This window comes from Epinephelus moara, chromosome 17 (assembly GCF_006386435.1).
Source record: "Epinephelus moara isolate mb chromosome 17, YSFRI_EMoa_1.0, whole genome shotgun sequence".
Lineage (NCBI taxonomy): Eukaryota > Metazoa > Chordata > Actinopteri > Perciformes > Serranidae > Epinephelus > Epinephelus moara.
Window position 1 is genome coordinate 10,239,013 of NC_065522.1, and position 12,862 is coordinate 10,251,874.

The window sequence follows — 12,862 nt, forward strand, 5'->3', positions numbered from 1 at the left end:
AAAGTGTACGCTTTGGTTTGGTAACCATATTCAGCCATTTTTGCTCACTGAGTTTTTCTGCAAATCCGTGGTTTAAAATTGGTCTACAGTGATGTGTGATGGGGATGATGGAGCGTTTCTATTTTCACCTTTAGTCAAAACTAGGTCAAACACGTCCATGACATTCCAGTGTGAGTTGAAGCAGTGGTCAGCTATTCATCAGCACTTCAGTTTAGGGTTAAAAGGTCAACACCTTATTCTGCCTACACAGGACAACCAGCGCTCATTTTTTATTCCATTCGTCTGTTTCATCATGATGTGTGATGTTTGCTGACTGTTCCGTGGTCATGATGTTGTCGATATGTAATTCAGTGTGGCTTATGAAACCACAATGGGTGTGTGTGTGTGTCAGCCAAAATGCACAGCAGGGCCTGGACCAGCGCTGTGGCCATCTGTGTGTGTGTTCCTCATGTGCCGCCTGTTCAGTGATTCACAGTGTCAGTGCTAGGCCACATGACTGAGAACAGGTGGCACTCTGGTGTACCTCCCCACCCCCAACACATACACACATAAAAACACACACACCTCCACTTGCACCCTGAGAACACACGGCACCTGTGATGGTGCTCAAACACTAAAGCGGACATGGTTACACGCAAATGCACCACACACACCGCAGACATAGAGAAAGAGAGGAGCAACTTGACACACACACTTTCTATCTCTCTTATAAACTAAGAATTTGCCCTTTTGACAAATGCTTGTGGCTGAAACTTGTCGCTACCTAAATGTCACCACCTCTCTTGACCTTCTCCTCCTCACACTTCACATGTAACCTACTCTGTTTCCTCCTCTCTCCTGCTGTAACATCTGTGACCTTTGACATACAGACACAAAGACACTGCATCCATTTTGCATTATTAGGAATTTACTAACTTTTTTGGTGACTGTACTTTTAGTCAATGTGCATGCTGAAGTGTTAGCAGCAAAGGCAATGATCTGCGTGGATGAATTTGGTGTCTGTTTCCGCACACCAATCTGTCCAAACTGAAACCTCTCTCTTTCATGCCTCTCATTTTTCCTTTCTCATTCTTCTATTTTCTTCCTCTCCTGTCTGTCTTTCTTTCACTCTGATATTCTACCTACAGGGCTGCAACATAAAACACACACACACGGCGGCTTCCATATGTTTCTCTATTGAGCCTGTGCACACAGAACCAACGCATTATACATAGCCTAAGGCAGCTTGGGTGCATGTGTATTTGAGTGTGTGTGTGTGACAGTTGTGTCAATACGAGGCAGATATAGCTGGCTCAGCCCTCTCTGATCTTGCAGCCTGGTGGTTAAGGCCCCAAACCTTTGAACTCAAGGTCAAATGTCACATCCCCTAAAGGGCCACAGCTGGCCACACTGTAAAGGTGGACTGGCTGCATGTGTACGTAGGTGGGTGAAGGAGAATGTGTGTGTGCAGGGCCACCTTAAAAGACGGCATGCCAGAGCATGCAAGTGTATGTGTTGGAGGCTGAATTGTTGCAAGGGTAGAATATATTCTTTCGTGACACATTGAATAAATGTCACAAGCTTTGACATAATCATTTGACCTTGATCAATATCAGGACTGTGGGGAGAGAAGGAAGGGGGAGGGTTGTGTGAAAGATAAAGAGACAGTTAAAGAGAGAAAGAGAGACCTTGAAGAAGGGAGGCGTGGTAAGGCTTAAGCGAAATACAAATTTAGAGAAAAGGTAACAAAGTACTGTTTTAAATTAAAATTGTATTGAAACAGAAAGATAAAGACAGAGACCATGTGAGAGCAGACATAAGAGAGATAATAAAAGGCTGAGCGAGCGAGAGATAGAAAGATATAGAAAGTGGTGTTTATCTTTTGTCTGTAAAGGTTAACCAGTGGGAGCATCTCCCTTTGACATTAACCAGCACAGGGAGAGAGGCAGAGGGGAGGAGCCACAAAGACTCTGCTCAGAGGTGAGGAGCAGCAGAGATGTAGAGGCTGAGAGGGATGGTAGGAGGAGGATGGAGTAAAAGCCTTGAGCCAGACAAAAGATGAAAAAGGAGGAAAAACCAAGATAGGCTGAGAGAGATAAGGAGAGAGTGAAAACAGAACAGGGCTGGTTTGACAGAGACAGATGGGGAAATGACAGAATTTAGTGTTAGGGTTGTGCAGAGATGCCTAACGAGGCATTCAGACCAAAAACAGCACTTAAAAGCAATGGCCTCTGTTGTTAGTGTGTTGCTAGAGGCACAGTAAGAAGATGAAATATGATCCAGGAAGTCCAGTTTGAGTAGTAGATGAAGATAAATAGTTTGAAGCTATAACACTACACAATGATTTCAAATACAATGCAGCAGCATTTTACAACTCTGAAAATCATGAGGGTAAGAATCAGTCGATCCACTGCAGTCACGTTAGTACGTTACTGTGAATGTGGAGCCAGGTTTAACTTTTTTATGCTGTGCTTTCTTTTGTAAGCACAGCAACCAATATAGGACTTCTAATATAGTACTTCCATAATAGTACTTCATTTGATACCCAAAGTGTGATTAAAGTGGCAAAGGTTTTGGTGGCATCTCAGCACGTGGACATGCAAACTCTGTCAAACAAACTGCGCTCGACTTTAACACCCCACAGACCGCATGGATCTTAGCTGCTGCTGCCATGGGAGTGTGAGCTCCATGCCAGGGACAGTTGTAAGAGTACGCCCAGCCGCACACAAAATCACAGCACCAGCTCTAAGCAACCCACAGCTAACAGTCGAGTCATTTCGGTGTCAGTGGGAGTTTGTTGGGACTTTTGGATTTCATGTTGGATGTTAATCACTGCTGCTGTGTGAGCTCACGCTAACTTGGCAGACGCTGAGCTGACTGCTCGTCGAGGAGAGCAGCTCCAGGGACGGCAGCAACAGAATAAACACTTATCTGGCAAGGAGTCGAGATGGTGAGGAATCAGACCCCTAGCGCAGAAAGAAATGAATACAGGTATCGTTTCACTAGAGACATTTTGATACGACTTGGGTTATTTTGGATGATACCTTAAAAGGTATTGAGGACCGAAACCCAGCCCTAGCTACTGTGATATATACATAGATGCCAGATAAATTATCCAATCCAAGAGCCACAAAAATGAGGTGAACTGGCAGGAAGAAAACACCTTGAGAAAACATACAGTCATCCGGTTCGTTAGGCAAACACACCATCTTTTCTTAGAAAATCTATAAAACATCAAACTGTCTAAAGTGCTGTTGTCTAACAATACACCTCAAGGCTACACACCCAGGTATTCCACCCCTAAAACACACATATATATATATATATATATATATATATATATATACACTCTACAAACACACACAAACTCGTGAACATATGCTGAACACATATCCACATGCTGCACATATGTATTTAAGTACAAACACTTCTATCCACCTGATGCAAAGGGACGATCTGACACCTGTGTTCCTTTTTTAAGGAGCACCGTCTTACTGCTTTGCTGTGTGCTGTACATTCGGACCTACGGTACAATAAAATCAGCTTAAAGCATTCACCTCATGGCAAGCACACACATCTCAGCATGTGTGTGCTTGCATGGCGTGAGTGAAATAGCCATGCTTGGGCTGCTCCAGCCCTTAGTCACTAGTGATTCAGTAGGTCTCTTCAAGTTAGGGCAGCAAGCTTCATACCTGCACACACACATACACGTAAAATAGCAGGCTGCTGCAGGAGTGTTGGTAAATGACAGGGTTTTCTTCTTCAGTGTCTTTCAGCCTACATTCACTGTCTGCCTGTGTGTCTCTCTGTTCCATGGCCATTTGTCTGCTGTCTTTGCTGTTGTGTACTTAAAGGCGGCCACTCAGAACAGGTAAATCCTTGAATGAAGCTTTAGTCACCAGCCTGGGGGCAGTTACTACAATATAAGCTCTGATCAGCATGCACACATCAAGGAGCTAATTGTGAGTAAGACACTTTGTTTTGTGAACAACTTGGAATGCTGTCACACCGCATCCTGAACTTGTGTGTGAGATCAGGATGCGGGTAGATAAGGACAGTTGTGAGAGGCTGCTGTTGTTCAAACTGTCTGAAGGACAGAGGGGGGTGGTTACTTCCCCTCTGTGGTGGTTGATCATAAAGTGAACCAGTGCCAACAAGGCATTCATTCAATTGGTTGGTTAAAACTGTTTGGACTGGATCTTATTTTTGTTTCCATGTTTTTATCCACTCTATATTTTAAACCTCAAAAACAGAAAGAGATATTAAGACTCATCTGTTTTTGCACTTTCTGTCAGATCTGTTGCCATTTAAGAAACTACATGGCTAATATATCAAATGTCATGCCACTCAAGCCCAATAAACTGATTTAAACTGAGTGGAGAATGTATTATTTTTGTGTGCATGCATGAGAGGCAGCAAGTCTGTTTTCTTGCCTGTAAACATGCATGAGTTTGGGAGGCCGGAGCTGGCAGAGGTACAGACAGTGAGGAGGAGTGTCAGGTCGACTGTGGTCGGGGCTGTTTTGGCTCGGTGAACTTCTGCCACATGGCTTCAGTAAAAGGTCATGGTCAAAACCACGCCTGGCTCACAAACCATCACACCCACTCTGACTCCCACACACACACGCATTCGTGCGACAAACGAGGGGATAGACAAGACAGACAGGCTGACTTCCTCTTTGGGGACAAGCAGGAAAATGACACCCACTTTGAGAAGAGGAGGGTGAAAGACAGACAGACTTACCGACTAGACCCACACCACATACACACCAAAACTGTCTGAGAACCCAGCAGCCCTGAGCCCACAACCAGACAAATAGGAAGACAGAGAGACAGACACAGAGGAGGAGACAAGAATGAACAGTTGGTAATAAATTGTGTCTAGACAGACGCTAATGAAAGCAGCCGGGCTGTGGCCGCTGCCAAAATCAAGACCTGTGAGCAGTATGATTGTGTATGTGTATGTGTATGTGTGTGTGTGTGTGTGAGACAGAGAGACTTTGTGTGTGTGTGAAAGATGTTTGTGCAAGCACAAGTAAATGAGCCTTTGATGAATATAACCCTTTTAACACTTGACATGCGCTGTTTTTACCCTCAATCTCCTTTCTCTTTCTCTTTCTCTCTCTTGCTCCCTCTCTCACTCACACACACACACACACACACACACACACACGGCAGCCGAACAGAGTGTGTACCTCACAGCTGTAGGCAGCATTCAGAGCCACAGCAGTTGATGCCGGCACAGTCTTGTGACGTCAATCCTCCAAAATTAAGCATGGCTTTACCGTCAGACTCCGAAACTGACTTGTCAGCTCCATCCCTAAAAACAGCATCCAGCAAACCTGGGTGCTGAAACACTGAGCAGAGCTCTAACACCCCTGGCCAAGCATCAATAAAACAGCAGTGAGATGCTTGAATACTTTTTTCTTCTCGTGGCACCATCAGGCCAAGGTTTCCATTTGTTCAGAGAAATGATCAAAACTGTTTTTAGACAATAAATCATGACAGCAGACTTTCATGACATTTGCTGACCACATGCATGCTCCAAATGGGCTGAAACCCTTGGGAAAACCTTATCTGACTGCCACCAAAAATGCACATCTGGCTGCAGAGATTATACCATGTCACTACAAAATGGTAGAAACATGGCTTTGTAATGGCAAAATGTTGAGAGCTGGTCACCTTTTAGTGTCAAACAAACATGTAGAGACACTGGTTGTGCTGATCACTCAAGCTTATGACATGCATGTTACTCTACAGTATAACACTTGTTAGCAATATAACTCTCTGAACACTATAGACTGAATGTGCTGACACAGTGCTGGTAGCTCAAAAACAACAACATTAGAAGGAAGAGGAGCAGGCAGCCAGCATGCCTAAACTCGCTTCACACTGTCTGAGAAATGTGGCCTGAGGCATACCCTTCATACGAGCTAAAACAAAATAAACACATTAGAAAAAGAAGAAAAGAAAGAGATATTTTTGTCAAGGGTGATAAGTGAGGGACTCTAATAATGAGTCATAACAACACTTTCTTCACCCTTTAAAATGTGTATGTGTGTTTGTGTGTGTGCAATATGAAGAGGGAGTGGGCAGAGTTTATGAGGAAGGTGTGTTTAAAACTGGAGGCATTAGCCCAAGATGCACTCTTAATGTCTCTGGTGCTGAGTGTTTGATTGTGCATGTGTGTGTGAGACAAATTTGTAAAGTGGTCAGGCAAGCCCTGCCAAGCCCACATACCAGTGCAGAGGTGCTAAACTGTACTATCCAGTTGCACAATGCCATTTAAGTTAACCGTCACATACCAAAAAGACTGACTCAGGCTTTTATAATCATACCGCTGTGTGTGTCCGCTCCAAACCGCAATGATTTCATACCTAATAAATATAAAAGGCTCAGTATGGAAATTTCTAATTTGCACAACAGCCACACGGGGTGAGTTTAACAATGATCTGTTTGAAAGTGAGCTGAAAAACAGCATGTGAAAGAGCAGCAGAGTGTTTTTGTATAGGTTACTGTGTGTGTGTGTGTGTGTGTGTGTGTGTGTGTGTCTGTGTGGCTTGTGCTGCATCTTCTGCATCTGCTCACAAAGACTTCTTTATCTTCTGTGGCACACGTGATCCCCACATGGTGGCTCATATCGTCTTCACAGGACCCCCCACACACACAAAGACACACACACACACACACACTCGCATTATGTACTCGCACAATATGACAAGCACTCAATCACTTTCACCAGCAAGTAAGCATACAGCCCCATAATGTATACACACCAACCCCACCCCCCTCCTTCTCTGTGTCTGTATGGTGAGGCTCTTCCTACAGGCTGCGTCCTTAAAGGCAGAGTATCTGGGCATTTACAGGGGAGGGAGGCCGTCTCGCTGCCCTCCAGACACTGTGACCCCGCACTTCCTGTGCTGGGTAGGCGCCACAGCAGACGGGCACACACACATCCATGCACACACACAGTTCCATACATAATCACACAACAGAGCATATGTGGGATATCTCAATGTGGGGTGGCGAGCCCCTCCCCACCTTATCTGTCACTACTCAGCGTGTATCTATCAAGGTGGAAATGCCATAACAAAGAAACTAAGTCAAGCGAGGAGACAGAAAGCAGAACAGAACAAAACAGAGAGAAGCTCTGCAGAAATCTATTTCATGGTTTGGCTGAGAAACGTTTCACTTCGTCAGTCTCACGAAACCTGAGGAACATAATCTAACCTGACTTTAGAATAATCTAGGGTTTCATTTTATCCACACTGGAAAGAAACATAACCTAACGATCTTTAATATTGCAGCCCCTTTACCACACTCTATTATACTGGACATCTCAGTGGAAACAAAGCAATTTATTTGAATACCCTGCACGCCTTACTGTTAGCTGTAATATTGTAATATCACTCTGCTCTTGCACTTGAAATAAATCAGCTAAATGCCTGAAATAAAAATGAAAAATTAAAGTGGGGAAAATGCTTAGAGTGGGAGAATTCTTTTGATGGTCAATGACCAGCTCTCCTGAGTCTTATAAAATTGTGCCTTGACATCAGTGCGAGAGCTGCGGATGTCAGCGGCGGGTCTTGTTGTGTGTGTGTGTTCATGAGTGTGTGCCATGATCATAATGTTCCTGCGGTGTTGATACATTTGATACCAGCATGAAAAATGAACGGCCGATATGAGCGCTGTCATGTCAAATATAAATAACCAAAGACAGCTATAAATATTGAAACGGTGTGTGTAGTGTTACGTGTGTGTGTTGGATAGAGTATGAATATAACATGCTGGAGGAGGGACTTGAGTGACTCTATACTGGGGCCGGATTTCTACCATTTGCAAATCTTTCAGCGTCGCCATGGAAATACTCTGCCAATCTGTTGTAATCATTCCTGTAATCCTCTTCCATAGGAATTCAAGTGCAGGCAACCTTATGAATACGCATCACATGCATGCACAAAGAAAACCCCCCACACACACACCTAGGTAATGCTAATGCTGCACTTGATCCTTCTACATCTTGTACTGTGTCTTTATTTGTGCAGTATGCATGACTCTGTCCTTGTATTTGAAATGTGTGTGCGTGTGTGCATGAGTGCATAACCATGTTTCCAAGACATGCCTGTGTGTGTTTGTGTGTGCGTAAATGTGTGTCCTTGACCAGCTGCACAGGGCAGAGGAAATGAGGCGGAACTCAATCTGGTCCACACCTGTCTGTCTCTCTCTCTGGAGGGAGGAGCCTAGGGCCTCACAGGAACACACACACACACACACACACACACACACACACACACACACACACGTGCACTGCTCACATTCTGTATGAGCAGATAGATTATGCATGCAGCAGCCAGCTAAGGAGCTTGGATCTATTAATGTATGCACCGAGACAGTTTTATGTTTGTGTACGCTTATTGAGCAAGAGGAAGGACAGCGAAAGAGAGAGCAATGATGTGTATTTGTGTTTGTGCTGCATGATGGGTTGAGAGAGAGAGAGAGAGAGATATTAAAAGAGTGACACACACATTAAGTATAGAGAAAGAGAGGATGACAGAGACAGGCGAGAGGGGGAGACTCCTTTAGGACAAAGCAGACAGAAGCGAGGGATGAGGTGAAGGGAGGGAAGATGAAGAGATCGGGGATGACAGTGTAAGCCACACAAGGACAGAGAGAGAGAGAGAGAGACAGAGAGAGAGAGAGAGAGAGAGAGAGATTGCACTGGTATGGGAGGGTGGGGGTGAGGGGGGGTTACTCCGGGACGCCAGAACCCAGTGACATGACACAGATGCACTGTGCTACTGTGCAGAGAGCAGAGGGGAGGAGGGTGTAGAGCGACAGAGGAGGAGAAGAAGAAGAAGAGGGGGATGGGTGTGTGCGAGCTCACTGCCTCTCTGCTCTTCACTATTCTGCAGAGAAGAAGATGGTAGGCTCAGTGTAGAGATGAAAACATGTCTTCTCATGTCAAAAGAGCTGCATGTACTATCAATCCATCACTGTAGAGTATTTCTAGAATTACTGTCAACCTGGTGCTACACATAGCAGTGGGACTTTTAACAAATTCAAGCAGATGAGATCATATCACCCCTGGCCTCTCCTCACTGGTCAGTTTTTGGGTTGGTTTTTGCTGATCCCCTTATAAGTCATTTCCACAGAAAAGGTTCTAAATCCCAGTTTGAGACTGGAGCCAAAATGATACTTTGGGCATCTGTGCTGCAAAGGTCCGCAAAGACCTCCCTGACATAAATTTTGTCAGCGACTCATGTCTGAAGACTGTACACGCCTACAAACCAAGTGCACAAACCATATGTACAATATGTCCGTGTACAACATGTCTGCGTATGTAGACACTCAAGTAAGAAACTGGGCTTTTGAAGTCAGGCTGCCTCAGCTCAAAAACATCTTTTAAATGTCTTCTGCCCTGGTTGCACTGTTAGTGGAAAATTCATTTTATAGCTCCGGTGTTCTGTCCCGGTAAGACTGTTGTCATGACTTTTATGTAAACGTGACTCAGGTGCATATTCAGACATGAGACAGTATCAGTACTCAATACTAGGTAGTATTGAAACTTCTCCGTTCAAACAACACTTGCATTTAGTCCTTTTTATATCCACATAAAACAACTATCTATATGGTTTTGCTTACAGTCAATCACCGCCAACATTCTTCAAATTAATGTGACGTGTTACCGCAGCAGCTACAACACATACAGTCTGTGGTGTGGCGAAGTCAAGCGCGGCGTATTTAACAGAGTTAGCAGTTGGCGTACCCAGATGCCACCAACACGTTCGACAGTATGGCTATACTACATGCCCGTGGCGTCTGGTGGCATTTAACGCAAATGAATGCTTCCATTCACATCATAGGCACTGAATGAAGTAGAAAAAAAGGTATCAAATGAAGAACTCTATTAGTAATGGTGTTACTGTAAGGATACTGGTATTGGTACTGGTATTGTATTCTTTTAAAATGATACTCTGCCCTGCATGAGATTAACATAAAGGCATGTGTGTCTGTGTGAAGCTTTGGTAAACAGAAAGACACCAGGGAGAGACAGAAGAGACAGCTCATGTGTATAGGGTGTATAAGGAATGTAGTCCTACCAACCGTAATAGACATAGAAGCCGCCAGTCATCTCCAACATTAGTCTCATTGGTTTATACAAAGTATACAATAAGATATTACAATTTTACATGCAAACATTTTTGTGTAAAACAGATTCAACAGCACACATTGGAGCATATAGAGGCCATCTTGTCTACTTGAAAACACATACAACCCCCCCCCCCACACACACACACACAATCTCATTTCCAAGTTGCATGGAGAGAACCTTACAACAGAAGAATGTGCTTCCACCCACACACACAATCACTTGTATTTCTTTTCACTACAGAATGCCAAACATTAGCATACATATATGCATGCAGGCAGGCTATCAGTCTGCCAACATACAACAGCAGACCTCCATCCATCCATCCTTTCCCCCCCCCCCATTCATCTCATCCCCTGCTTTCCTCCGTCCCTCCCTTCACACCTGCCAGGCCTACAGCAAGGTCACACACCTCAATTACCCTGCGCACACACAACCCAGACACACACATGCACAAAGAGAGAGGGAGTGCGATAGGGAGGGAAGATAAGAAAGGAGGGGGCGAGAGCAGATTTCACGCTGCCATGAGCACTGGCTAGCATGCACCAGTGTTTCTGACATTTTATTTATGATGTGCAATGTTCAGTACCTGCCCTCTCCTCTCTGCTTTATCTCCCTTCTTTGTGTCTCTGGTTCAGACGACCATAAGCATTACTCTTTGATAAACACCTTTAATAGCCCGCCTCATGAATAGTAACAAATTACACAGAATATATGCAAGAAAAAAAAACACACAGGAATGCTGCTTACATACTCACTCATTTTTACAGCATGATTACAAATCTAAATGGTGACAATGACGCACTATTTCAATAGAATACATGTTTTGTTTTCAGTAAAGGGAACATTTTTAAGTGTCATGCTCAAGAGCCATTGCAATATTCACAAAAAAATGTGATCACAATATTTTTGCCTGCAGCAATGTAACGCGAGCAGCCACTAAGAGACTTAATAATCAGCGGTTTAACATCACTAATAGTCTGGATATCAGGCTGCAACACTGACACTAATGTGCCTTACAAATAACACATCATGAATCCCAATGTGCCTAATAGCCATATTAATGTACTAGCAGTGAATGTGATCCTCCTATTAGGGCTTTTTGTATCTGCAGGCAGACTGCTGTTCACCCATGCAGCCACGGGAGGCAACCAGCTGTGTTTACACTGTGGGCTAATACAGCCGCCATATGGCAACAGAGTACAGGACGCGCACACACTGCTCCTGGAAACTGCAAACACACTGCCCAAACAGCACACTGCACGCTCTGCCCTATGTTTAAAGCTCCGGTCTGATTGGAAACTTTGAATAAAAGACTCACAGGGGTTGGTCTGAGCCTAAAACTTACGAGTGAGAACAAATAGAAAGATTTCTGACAGACTATTTTGTAGCAGTGGGCAGTGGGAGGGTGGAGGACTCCAGTTTGGGCTCATTAGAACCACAACACTGCTACAATATATTAAAACCACCTACACATGTCGGCCTATGGCCATCAGCTGATGAGTGTAGGAGTTTTTAATGTCTTAGCCATCTCTTAATAAAAAGGCTTCTTAAGTCCCAAGCCACTTAAACGCTTGGACATGTTCTTTTATTCCTCAAGAATATATTCAGTTTTTATGTTTCTGCTGAATGAACACAGAAGGCGGAAGAAGACTGATTATGGAGCATTGACCATCTGACAGAGAAGAGATCGACTACACACACTGTGAAGCTTGTAATTCTATACATCAGTGAAAGAAATCCTGTGGGAGAGTCAGCCTGTCTCATGACCTCCTCCATCCCCCTGCCCCACCCGACACGCACACACATACTCTAAACCATATCATATCAGCACAGTATAGGCAGCCTCCAGAGTGACATCTAACACAAGTCAAACAAAGGAAACAGAGAAAATCAATTACAACACCAACACTGACCCCCCGCCAAACACACACCCATCAACTTCTCTCTTCTCTGATGTTTGCAATCAAAGCCATCTGATCACAGCATGTAAGTGTGTGTGTGTGTGTGTGTGTGTGTGTGTGTGTAAGTGTAAGTGTAAGACAGAGAGACAGATTGCAAAGGCCAATAGAGTTGAGGTTTTGGACAGATGTATTTCTAGGTTTTGATTGACACAGATTTACAAGTTTATGGTTAGAAGGAGGACAGGGGGACAGGACAAGGGAAAGAGGGATGAAAGACAGGAAGAGGGGGAGACGGAAAGGAGAGAAGGCTGTGAACTGAGAGGGGAAAATATAGGAGAGAGAGAGAGAAGTAGAGGCAGGGTGCAGACAGACAGAGGAGGGATGGAGGGCTCAACTCCTTGAGACAGATCATGTTACCGGTTTGGGGGCAAGCAAGCAAACATGCACACATACACACTCACACGCACATACTCAGACCCATAAAGGTCACAGTGCACCCGCTGCCCTCCAGACACACTCATGCAGAGACACAGATCTCCTCGTAAACGCTCCAAGACAGACGCAGCTTTGATTTCTCACCCTCTGTTTTATACACACACACACCAAATGCACACCTGTCATTTCTACAGATGCATCACTGACACTGTTTAACTTCTGAAATAACGTCTACACACACGCACAAAAGGATCTGCTTAACTAAATTTTAAAAAAGCACTCAAATCACATTAGACAGAAAGTGAAGCTCGTAATACAGTATCAAAATTTGAAAGATTCAACTGGATCTTACCAAAAACACTGACTCCTGTGTGGCTCAGCTGTGACTTGTGACT

At 44.3% G+C, this 12,862-nt stretch overlaps 1 protein-coding gene across 3 annotated transcripts in view; it reads right to left on the minus strand.

Moving 5' to 3' along the window:
- Nucleotides 1-12,862, minus strand: part of kdm6ba (lysine (K)-specific demethylase 6B, a) — a 54,011-nt gene that overhangs the window by 32,536 nt on the left and 8,613 nt on the right. The window lies entirely within an intron of this gene.